The following is a 12,834-nucleotide window of genomic DNA, read 5'->3' as shown; positions in this document are numbered from 1 at the left end:
CTGTTTCCCACCGAAAGGACAATAGAGTGCCCTGAACGTCAGTCTGTTTCTCCGCTCTCCTTGACAAGTCCGTTGGCAGAACGAGGGCGCTGGAAGTCATCGGCCGTCATTGCTGATGATTTTTAATCAAAATTCAAGCAGTGGCCATCCAGACGACGGTTGCAACTTACGGATTACAGCTACGAATAACTTAAATTGGATAATGTTGTTGAGAAAGCGAGCCAAAGACTGCCATTTACCGGCAGAACACTTAGAAAACGGAACAAGTCTACTAAAGAGATTGCCTACACTAAACTTGTCCGTCGTCTTGTGGGGTATTGTTGTTTGGTATGTGATCCGAGTCAGATAGGACTAATGGAGTACATCGAAAAAGTTCAAAGAAGGGTAGCTCGTTTTGTATTATCACGAAATGGGGAGAGAATGCCACGGATACAATACGCAAATTGAGGTGGCTATCAGTAAAACAAAAGCATTTTTCGTTGCAGCAGGACCTTCTCATGGAATTTCAAACACCAGCTTTCCCCACCGAATGCGAGAATATTTTGTTGGTACAATCTACAACACTTACATAGGGAGAAATGATCGTCATAATAAAAGAAGAGAAATCAGAGCTCGCTGGAAAGATTTAACTGTTCGCTCTTCGCGCGCCCTTTTGGACAGTGAAACGGTAGAGAAATAGCTTGGAGGTGGTTCGATGAACGGATTTTCCATTTCTTCGATCGTTTTTTACGTTCAATTTCTTACGCCAGCTGACGCGAGCTTGTGTTTGAGTTTCGATGAAACTGTGCGTGATGGATCTAAAATTGTTTTATTTTCAACATAATTGGTCACGCAAGTCGAGTTTAATGCAGTCTTCGGTGTGATTAAGGGCGTCTGTATATCAAGGCAAGTCAGTAAGGATTTTTCTTCCCCATGGAAAGCGATTTTTATCACCTCAAGAAGCCGTTAAATCGAAGAACCACGTTTTGTAGCTGCCAACATCGGAGTGGAAAAGTTGTTTCCGGAACTGACTCAAACGCATTCAGACCTTTCCAAATTTTAGAAGTAAGTACTTAGAGAACAATAGAAGGATTGCATAAGAAACTCTGAATTCAATAACTGTTTGCAACTTTTGAGTTAAAATTGGTCGCTCAGAGTTTGAAGAGACAAAAAATATCTGCTTTATTTTTCATCAAATAAAATGATTTTGACTTTTATTCATTGCTCTTTCTTTTGCAACAACACAGCGCGATGAAATGGCTGATGCATCTTTCGTATATAGTCATGCAGACGCCATACTTAACGTTTTCAAACACGATTTTCAAGAGTCATCGAACAGTTTTGGTCTGATTAACGCCACCATTCATCGCATTCTCCGCTTCTTCATATTCCAAACTTAATTCAGGATACTGAATTTCTGTCTACATATACAGACGAAAACTGACATGGGTGTAAGTGTACGACAATGTAAACAAAAATGTACAGGTGTACACGGCACCTAAAATGAGCCGTTAACGAGATAATTACAAACATCTAACTGCTTGTTGCTACTGACTTCCATTTGAAATATTGTTCTAGTTGCTAACAATGTATTTGGAACTCATTTGGATTAAGTCCACATCTCGTTGGGCTGCAGTTTCATCTATAGTGCATGTTTGGGAAATGTGGTAGGCGCACGAGGAGGCACCGGAATATTTTGTAGCTGATGTTATATCATTTGTAGTGTTATTAAATGGAAAGTTCACATAGTATCAGTTGTTCGTAAAGCACGTAAGAGACTGCGATTCACTGATGGGATACTAGGGAAATGCAATCAGTCTACTAAGGAAATTGCATTCAAAACTTTCCTGCGATTCATCCTAGAATAACGCCCAAGTTTGTGGAATGTGAACCAAAAGGACTAACAGGGGATACTGTACAGATGCAAAGGAGGATAGCACGAATGGTCACAGGTTTGTTTTTACTCTTGGGAGAGTGTCACGATGATGGTGTAAGAATCGAACTGGCAGGCGCTTGAAGATAGACGCAAACCGTTCCGAGAAAAACTGCTTAGAAACTTCCTACAACCAAGTTTAAATGATGACTACATTACAACCCCTTGTGATCCGTTCCCACAGAGAGAGTAAAGATATGATTAGGCTAATCACAGCGCGCACAGCTTCATTTAAGCAATGACTCTTCCTGCGCTCCTGCGGGAAAGGAACCGAGAGAAACCCTAATAAATGGCACACAGGGTCTTACATGCACACCTGAACTTAACCCTTTGAATTTTTCTGTCAGGGATCATCTCAAAGGTGAAGTCTGAATCACTCCCGTTGAAACGGCTGAAAAACTGAAGAATATGTTGAACAGTCTTATCAAGATCTGAAAGACGATCCGGGGTGTTTGAAAGAATTCGTGACCAGCTGCAGAGACGAGCGTCTTACATCCAAATACGAGGACGACACGTGCAGCACTTCTTTTAACAGGTACTAGCGCGCAAATCTGATACTTTTTCTCGATGTACCTCACACACTTGTACAGCCCGCAGCGAATATTTCGTCCAGCCCTTACGAAGAAAGTGTACCTAATAATTAATTTAATAATAAATCTCATCACAGATTCATGCAGGAGGGTAAATTACAAATCTGATGACCACAATCACAGGTCGATTGCATGAATGTTTACTAAGTAGAAAAGCTTAGTATCCAAATTTCCAAAATAAAAAAAATTTCAAATGTGTGTGAAATCCTATGGGACTTAACTGCTAAGGTCATCAGTCCCTAAGCTTACACACTACTTGACTTAAATTATCCTAAGGACAAACACACACACCCATGCCCGAGGAAGGACTCGAACCTCCGCTGGGAACAGCCGCACAGTCCGTGACTGCAGCGCCTTAGACCGCTCGCCTAATCCCGCGCGGCATTTCCAAAATAATACAAATTTTTTCTTGGTATTCTGTACCTGCCGGTGTGTTGCTTAGGTGCACTACCGTCGGATGGTGAGGTCAAAATAATTTTGATATGCGCTAAACTTATTGTTTAAGAAAGTCTACAGATGCATAAATATTTGAATAAAAGAATCATTTCGGTGAAACTGTCTTCGCAGTCACGCTGTCACGAAGGGAGACTTTTTTCAACAGTAATGTTTGAGTGGCGTCACTGTGAATGGCCAACCTAAGGGCCGTGGTGTCTCCTACCCTGCTCTATCAACTAAAAAGCTGCAGGAGGGATCAGTGTACCGTCCCTGGTATAGTTGGCTTCAGGAAGTAACTATCTTTTATCAGTGGAGGCACTCAACCATGTCTCCACCGACGCAATAAAACTAAGGAGAAACCACCTCCATCCTCATCAGTTCAGTTTGGTTTTGAGATCGCTCGCAAGAATTAGCATGGAAGTTGCCTCCATTTTTACTTAGCATTTACTAACCTACATTACATTACAGTCACAGTGGTAAGAATCTGTTGATCTCACGAGAGGATCCACGTGACTGTCACTATCGCCAAAATCACGCAGGCCTACAGACTGCTCTGCAAGCTGACAGTACACCATACACTGATGCTGTTTGGGTAAGAGGTCGTTTCTCTGACGGTGAAAAATGTCTCTCATCTCCCTCTCGAGATGGTTTCACACGTTTTACTAATTATATCTCCCTAGGGGCTAGACGAACAACTATTTCTTTATTATGTAAATCATTACAAAATGTAAACTAAGCAATCGAAATTTTCTGTAAAAGAGAAACATGTTAACATGAGATCAGTTTAGAAACTTTTTTATCAAAGCCTTGGTAAGAGTGAAGTATTATATGGAAGTGAAACGTAGACCATAAGCAGTACAGACAAGTAGAAAACAGAAACTTTTTGAATATAGTCTTGCAGAAAATTATTAATTTTTGAGAAAATTTCTCGTGAAGGACAGCGGTCTGACTAAAAGTACTTTAAAATGAGCACAAACAGTCTCGACCGCAAAAAACGTGTATTTCTATGGTAACCAGTTTCGGTCAGTTTTTGACTTTCTCAGATCTTCAAACGTTGATGGTAGGCGATGGCGCGGAATGAGAATGAATCAAAGACGAAATTGCACAATGACGCACTGAGATATTCAGCGGCACGACTGCCCCACCGGACATGCGGCTGGTAGAGGAGGGTGCACCAACTCCCTTGTACAGTTGGCTTCGACAAAGTTAACTTCGGTAACCGTACTGCTAGAATTCAGTGCGTCATCAGATTTTCAGACTGGCCGAGTTTGATCACAAGTGTTATTTGACTAATCTTGAAACTTTTCGCCGCTCGGGATTAGCCGAGCGGTCTTAGGCGCTGCAGTCATGGACTGTGAGGCTGGTCCCGGCGGAGGTTCGAGTCCTCCCTCGGGCATGGGTGTGTGTATTTGTCCCTAGGATAATTTAGGTTAAGTAGTGTGTAAGCTTAGGAACTGATGACCTTAGCAGTTAAGTCCCATAAGATTTCACACACATTTGAACATTTTGAAACTCTTACGTTTGATTTCTGTTTGCAGAAAAACAATATCTGATTGTGGGTCCACCTTGATGAAATACACTTTTGATTTATTTTTATTTGCTTCCCCAAATATCTTTCAGCGACACTATCGCCACCATCAGTGGGTTTTTCGTTACTTGAAAACATGCAAAATAAGCATCGTTATAACGTTTTGTAATGTTTGTAACGATGCTAAGTTTGCATGTAATGTTCCGTAATGTTTTGTAATTTTTGTAATGATGCTAATTTTGCGTGTTTTAGAGAAAAAGGAAAACATGTTAATGATGGCGATATTGTCACTGAAAGCACTTTGGAGGAGAAAATAAAGATAAAACGAAAGTGTTTTGTATCAAGGTGGTCCCACAACCCCATCATGAATACGCTCGACGACTTGCGGAGCTTCATGAAAATTGAATAATTTGAGAAATCTATCACCATACTACATAACCTAGTGAAGGAATTGCAACAGAACGTATTATGGGCAGTGGTAGGTGTCATGGGAACGAGCTAGGAAGATTGTAATGAGTGGCATCCGGATGTTCTGAGTATATGTCCGAATTACGTACAAACTTTTCCAACCCCTTGGTAGGATTATAACGGGAAAAGAGGTGACCTATCAGTTAAAAGTAGTGGGTATTTTGAATATACATTGCAGTTCCTTCTCAAATTACGCTATAAAGGAGAAGTGTTGGGATTAAAACTTTCAATTTTATCAGTTGTTGGTACCAATGGATTCTGGTCACACAGACAGTCTCTATTGGAAGCTACTGAGAAAAGATTGCATTTTACGCATTTTCGCGAGTTAATCCGTGAAGCATATCTGTCCAATAAAGTTCGACATGAGTCAGTAGGTAAATTATACTTTTGGGTGCAAAATTCCCGAGAGGCACTGGAGGACTAAGTCTGTATAATTAAAATGGCACTCAGTGCATGCCCCTTTCTTTTTCCGAGGACGAATTTATTAATAACATAGTGGAAGGAATGTGCCTAACGGGTAGGATGTGAATAATGTTTAATACATGACCACAGAATTTCGTACAACTGGAGCAATGTATTTCGTAAGTTGAAAGCGATTCGAAAACGTTCATGGGATATAAAAGAACTGAAGAACAAAACAAAAGGTGACTGACTGCAGTAATTTCAAGAAACCTTTAGTGTCAATATGTGAGCCTGTATCTGTCAGAATGTCTGATCGCATGGCAATGTATCCTTATCTTCATGGTATTTAAATTTTGTAATCCTTCCGATTCTCCTCAATATTTCACAATCTATAATCATATTAGGAGATTCAAAGTGTACGCCTTTAGACCAAGTCTTAGTGTTGTTCACTTTTCTCGATGTGTGTGTGTGTGTGTGTGTGTGTGTGTGTGTGTGTGTGTACAACTAAATGATATAACAACTGCTTAGATCTGGAAAGACAATGTGTCGCAAAAGGCCGTTTAAAGCTAGATTTTGAAAGGTGGCTACACTGAATCACAGCGCCAGAGATTGCGCCAAAGAGTTTTATTCCGCCGCCTCCACTTGGGCAGTTGTAGTTCAGAGGTTGCTGTGGGCAGTGCTTGTTGAGAGAATGTCGATAGCAGTACTAGTTAAGGGTATGTCGTGTGCAGTTGTTATGTTGGGCGACACAGCAGATGCTGTTCGATTGTGGATGTTGCAATGATCACAGTGTATTTTTCGTCAATATATATGAAGGTAACCAAATTTTTTTTATTTCAAATTTCCTAAATAACAATGCCTATTGGTCACAGGTTCAGTCAACAACGCATCTGGCTTGTGTTCATGTATTAGACTGTGATTCTGGTTTCTATGTGCAATTATAGTATTTCCATTTTTTTAATTACTTCATTGTAAATGGTGTTTAAAATATCTTGTCGTATTGATGAAGAACCATGCCAGATGTGTACATTGAATCACACTTCCACACACAGAACAGTTACACTTGTGCTTTGTTGTTTCGTAGCTTTTATAGTTGCTGGGGACTTAATTAATCAATTGTGTTAACGGAAATTTCCCTTCATTCTTTATTGATATTCTATGGAGTCAGATTGTGTACTAATACTACTCAGGGCCAACCGGTTACGAGACTTCGTAACCGGACATACGGCTACTAAAATTATTTGCATTTTATTTAATTAAGACCCCACGCACGTGGCGACCCTGCCAGGATCGTCCCTTGGAATTCTTTTGATAGTAAAAATAGCAGACAGTAGTATTGTTGTAGTAATTTGTAGTTTAGTAATTGTAGTCTATATTCCATGTATAGATTTTGTAATTGAACATTTGTAGTTGTCTTGTCATTCTTCTGATGGTATTTTTGTGGAATTTAATTTTTGATGCCTCGTATATGGGTTTGACAATTTTGTGCAATTATGAAGGTTCTATTTGTTCGTTAGTCGTGTTTGTCAGGAAGCATTCCGTGTGAATGGTATTTTTGGTGATAAAGTTTTATATTGTGTGTAATTTTCGTATAGTGACGAGTTTTGTATGTTTTGTAAATGATTATGCGATCGATGAAAGGGGCAAAAATGATGGATAGTCAGAATGACGAAATTGTTAACATGGCGAATTCGCCAACACAGGAGAACAGTATGATGAATAATGAAGTAGAAAATAATTTAATAAGCAGGGAAACCAGTCCGGAACCAGTTCAAAATTTTTGCAATCAAAAAATTCACAGAATACGAGATTAACGATAGAAGATTCTGAAATAGTATCGAACACAGATAGCTTTACGGCTATGACGAAGGAACTTAGTTTTACCGGAAATGTTAGGGGCGAAAAGAATTTTGAACCAGTTAATATGGAGCAGTTAATGAGTGCTATATTAAATTTGGGACCACAGATGGGAACAATGGAAACACGTTAGACTCACAAATAGGAACAATTAAAACCGAGATGGGAACAATGGAAACACAGTTAGACTCACTGGGATCACAGTTAGGATCTGAATTAAAAACAGTGGCAACACAGTTAGACTCACAAATAGGAACAATTAAAACAGAGATGGAAACAATGGAAACGCAGTTAGACTCACGAATAGGGACAAGTTTCAAAAACATGAAACATGAATTAATGAAAGACATTAGAGAAGAAGTACAACCGATTTTAAATGCTCACAATAATAGATTAATTTCAATAGAAATTAGACAAAAGGAACAGGATAGAGAACAGGAAGAAAAAGATCGCGTGATAGTACAAAATTTTTCAGAGTTAAATTTACAACATGCACATGATGAGGAAGAAATATTTGAAAGAATTGAGGAATCCGTACCAAATGTAAGAATAAATAACCTAACACAACAATATGAACAGTTAACTACTAAATGTGTCAATACTGAAACCCGAGTCGCGACACTTACGGAAGACGTAAATAAACAGAAAGAACAAATAGGTGACTTATCGGAAATAGTTGAGGAGATTTCAGATAAATTGACAAGTCTTAGTTTAAATGGGGACAGAGATTTAGATGATACAGCTCCATTGCCATTTGCAGAAACAGAAGAGTACCTGTTGCTACACACTAGTGAAATCAAGGACACAGTAAAACTTCTGCTGACACACACCTTTATTCTCACACGTCCATTTTACAGTTACTCGAAATATATCCGCTGCAGAGGGCAGCACAATGTACAGACTTAACAGAACACCAACAGATGGCGTAGGAGTCTTCATTCCCCGACATCCTCCCCACCCTGGTCCATCTCGAGGGGGATGACCAGCTGGACCGGTCGACAGATCTTCATACCATCTGGCTGGCGAAGGATGATGCACCGTATTTTACTGTCTCTGCCATGCCGCACTTCTTCTACCACAGCCCTCTTCCACAAGTGCCGTGGTTTGCTGTCTTCTTGGAGCAGAACAACCTCTCCAATTCTCGGTTTCCTCTGCGAAGGGTATCCCTTCACCTCATGATATTGTCTTAGCAGCAGGAGGTATTCTGTCTTCCACCTGCGCCAGATGTCGTCATTGACCTTTTGTCTGAGTCGGAACTCCTTGGCAAGGTCCTTTCTAGTTGCTGGCTCTGGCCCACATGGAATTGTTACTAATTTCCCACCATTTAGAAAGTGAGCTGGCGTCAGTGCAGTGTCACTCTCTCCTTGAGTGATGGGTCGTGAGTTTATTGCGGCTTCTATGCTGATCAAGGTGGTGTTTAAGCTCTCTTCATCCACCTGGGAGCGACCAAGAACTTTCCTCAGGCAGTGCTTGACTGAGCCTATCATGCGTTCCCACCAGCCTCCCCACCAAGCCGCACGTGGTGGTATGAATTTCCAAGTGATTCCATGGTGGGCACAGTAAAGCTGTACGTCAGTATGCTGCATGGTTTTGAAAAGCTCTGCCAGTTCTGAGTTGGCTGCATGGAATGTTGTAGCATTGTCTGAGTAGACAGTGACTGGTAGGCTCCTACGTCCTGCAAAGTGTTGCATGGCCATAAAAAATCTGCCAGTGGACATGTCAGTTGCAAGTTCAATATGAATGGCCCGTGTTGTTGCACATGTGAATAGGACCATGTAGGACTTTTTTGTTTGATGTCCAGATTTGATATATAATGGTCCGGCAAAATCGATGCCTGTTACTGCAAATGGTCTTGAAGGCTGAACTCTGTCCAGTGGTAGTGGGGCCTCCATCTCTTCATACCGGCGACTGTGTATTATCTCGCATGGTAGGCAAGAGTGAAGAACTCTCCTAACAGCTTGTCGTAAGGCGCGAAGACGCGCTTCAGCAGTTGTGCGGTTGCAGGAGAGAGGCATATCCTTCTTTCGAGGCAGAGATACAACTCTGCGACCATATTCCACACAGTATGATTCTCGGAATTCCTGATAAATAGGGTGGTCCATGGGTTTTAATGCTCGCTCTTGATGTTCTGTTATCCCGATTGTCTCCAGGTCCCAAAATCGGCGCACTGACTCATCAGATATATCACTGCAGCTGCCCTGAATAAAGTTGACAGTTGCTCTGTTGATGGTGGTGCTAGATCTGTTTCCACTGAGAACATATCCAAAGATTGTTGGGAGAAGAACCAATGATGGTGATACCTTGATTGGTTGTTCCAAAGTCACGATTCTCCAGTAATAATCAGCTCCAATCAGGATCTCAATAGGTAGATCTTCAGTGTCTCCTTTAGGATCTGCGAGTGGTGTACCACCCCTCAAGACCATATCTCCTACATCTTGTGGCACTGTTGGTTGCTGTGAAAAATTATTTGTGGTTTCAAAGGCTGTTACTGATATGTGGGAATTAGTGGAGCATCCCATCATATTAAACTGCACCTTCTTCCTTGAGAGTGATGAACTGTAACTGGATTCGAAAGTAGTTATCTCGAGAGTAGTGCTTCCAATGACACTTAGTTGGATAGATTCGATCAGTGAATGGTGAATGAAACTCGATTGACTCCCTGTGTCCAGGATGGCACGTGTCTGTTTGCTCTTACCAGTGGGTCCTGTGATACTCACACGAGCAGTCTGCAGGTATGTGAAGATAGAAGTCATAGTTTCAATTTTATTTACTGTTGTGGTATGGCTACTGCAGATAGAAATGTGATGCTCCCCCTTACATTTCGCACAGGACGCCTTTCCCCGTTTGAAACACTGATTTCTGTTGTGGCCACGTCTCAGGCATAGAAAGCAACGGTTCATTGTCTTGAGGGTGTCGATTCTTGCCTGCAAGCTTGCAATCTTTTGGCAGTCTTGGCCCCAGTGCCCTCTTTCGCCGCAATACACACAGAAGGGCTCTGAATTCTGTTGTTTCTTCTTGTCCCTCTTCGTTTTAACCTTTACATGGAAGGCAGATGCTGTTGGTACGTAATTTTCGTGTGGTACAGTATCTCCACGAATTTTGCGTGTGTTGATAGCTCCTTCCACCTCTTCATTTAAGAACTCCATAAGGTGGGTGAGGTTCCCTTCTTCAATCTTTTGCCTTTGGTCATGAACAAGCCAATTTTTGCAAATTTCTTCAGGAAAGGCTCGAAGAAGTTTGGGTGCAAGCACTCTCCCATAAGAGTCCACATTTTCTCCTAGAGCTCGTAGTGCTTGGATGCGCTTATGGCACTCAATGTAGGTGGAGTTGAGAGCCTCTGGACTGCCTGAAGTCGAAGTGTTAAGATTCTCCAAGAAATCCAGGTGACTTTGGATAATTCTGTTCCTATCCCCATATTTGGATTTCAAAATTTGCTTAGTCTGCTCATATGTATCAGCTGTAACAGCAATGCCATCGACCAAGTCCTTAGGTTCCCCATCAAGGTAACCACGGAGGAATACATGCTTGTTCATTGTTGACACCATCGGATTCTCGTCTATGGAAGCTGTGAATTGCTCCCAAAATCGAGGCCAAGCTTCTATATCCCCTGAGAATGCGTGCAGTTTGATAGTAGGCAATTTTATGTCCATACAGGCGTGTTGTTGAGCCGCTGACGTCGCATTCCTGTCCCCTGAGCGCGCTCCTCCTAGAAGGCCTTTCGCCTTTCGGAGGGCGCGTTTGCATTTATCAGTATATTCCTCACAAGCTTCCGTGTCGGCTTCGTATTCAGAGTCATCCAGCAAGTCCTGTATTGTATCGTTGAGTCGGCTCAACTCTTCTAATGTTTCCTGTAGGCGTTCCTGGAAGTGTTCTACTTCTTCTGCAGCTGTAGAACCATCGAAGGCGTTTATTTGGCTGACGAAACGCGTCGCATTCGATCGCAAGGTCGTCCGCTTCCGGCGCAGCCTCCCCAAGTTCGTAGTTACTGCTTCTGCCATGGTGAGTTGGTGGTTTTGCTTTCTGTCGCGAGAGTGCGTTCAAGGTCAAGACACCCCGTCAGTTGGATGCTATCGCTAAGGGATGGCGCTGTCCAGGAGTGTGAACCGTTAGCAGCCCCCTAGTGGTGTTTGTAGTTCTCAACAGATGGCGCGACCGTGCAGTTTTCAACTTCCCGCGACCTTTAGTAGTGGTCGCTGTTGCTAACAGATGGCGCTGCAGTCTACCAATACTTTAGCAAGTCCCCTTTGTGCCTTGCAAATAATACGCCAACTGCCCTCTATTGCTCTGCCACCAACAAACATGCACCAAGTAACATCACATACAAATCAATCGCCCCGCGATGTCCTTTGCTACAGTTTCAGAACAATGCCGCAACTTATCTGTGTGAGCTGAACGTGGCGTGACGTGACCGGATTTTGAGATTGAAGTCGCTCAAAACCTTCTCCGCCAGCGTCGAGTCCTCTTTAATGTGTAGTAGCACTCTATCTCTTCATGTTCTCCCGGGTTTCGGCACCAAAATGTTGCTACACACTAGTGAAATCAAGGACACAGTAAAACTTCTGCTGACACACACCTCTATTCTCACACGTCCATTTTACAGTTACTCGAAATATATCCGCTGCAGAGGGCAGCACAATGTACAGACTTAACAGAACACCAACAGATGGCGTAGGAGTCTTCATTCCCCGACAGTACCAGAACATAAATAAACATGTTGAAAATCAGGGAAAATTTAATGAACGCGTTAAAAGGGAATTTGAGGCGTTACGAAAACAAGTCAAACAAATTGAAAGCGAAATCGTAGGAAAAGACAGTAGAAGAAATTTAGAATCACAGATAGCATCAGGTTTTGAAGAAAATAATTTATTTCATTTGCGAGATGCAACAAGAGAGCGCCAGGCACGCGAACTTTACATTTCGACATTCGGACTGGAACGGACGCGGTAGGTCTTTGTCGCCACAAGGTGAAAGCTTTTACTATAAACACTTTTTAACTGTTCGGAAATTTAAGAACTTTCGCAATTCTAAGAATGACATACATCCATGTTCGTGGTTAGATCAATTTATGCACGCACTTCCACCAAATTGGCCACTAAGTCACAAACTGGAATTTATGTGCGGCTATTTAAGTCCTCAGGGGATACGCTGCACTAAGTGAATATGTGCCGTAGCGTGCACAGGGCCCCGAGCTGTAGTGGTGCTATTTCCCTTTTAGTTTTCTGCGCTGCTGCCTACTCTTTTACTAATCTTTGTATCTATCAAAACAACTCTTCAACTATCAATCTTTCTAGATAGTCAGTAAAGAATAACCGGATATGACTATTTTACCCAAAAGTGATTTCGGAAATTACCGTTTGGACTTACTATATCTATCCGGCCGAAGTGGCCGAGCGGTTCTTGGCGCTACAGTCTGGAACCGCGCGACCGCCACGGTCGCAGGTTCGAATCCTGCCTCGGGCATGGATGTGTGTGATGTCCTTAGGTTAGTTAGGTTTAAGTAGTTCTAAGTTCTAGGGGACTCATGACCACAGCAGTTAAGTCCCATAGTGCTCAGAGCCATTTGAACTTACTATATCTTCTGCAGCATTGATTCCTAGTTTAAACGAAATTTTACCTGTTTATCTTCGTGACAATATTACTTG

The sequence above is a fragment of the Schistocerca nitens genome, chromosome 5 (genome assembly GCF_023898315.1).
Source record: "Schistocerca nitens isolate TAMUIC-IGC-003100 chromosome 5, iqSchNite1.1, whole genome shotgun sequence".
In the NCBI taxonomy this organism is placed as follows: Eukaryota; Metazoa; Arthropoda; class Insecta; order Orthoptera; family Acrididae; genus Schistocerca; species Schistocerca nitens.
This window is presented reverse-complemented; position numbering follows the sequence as displayed.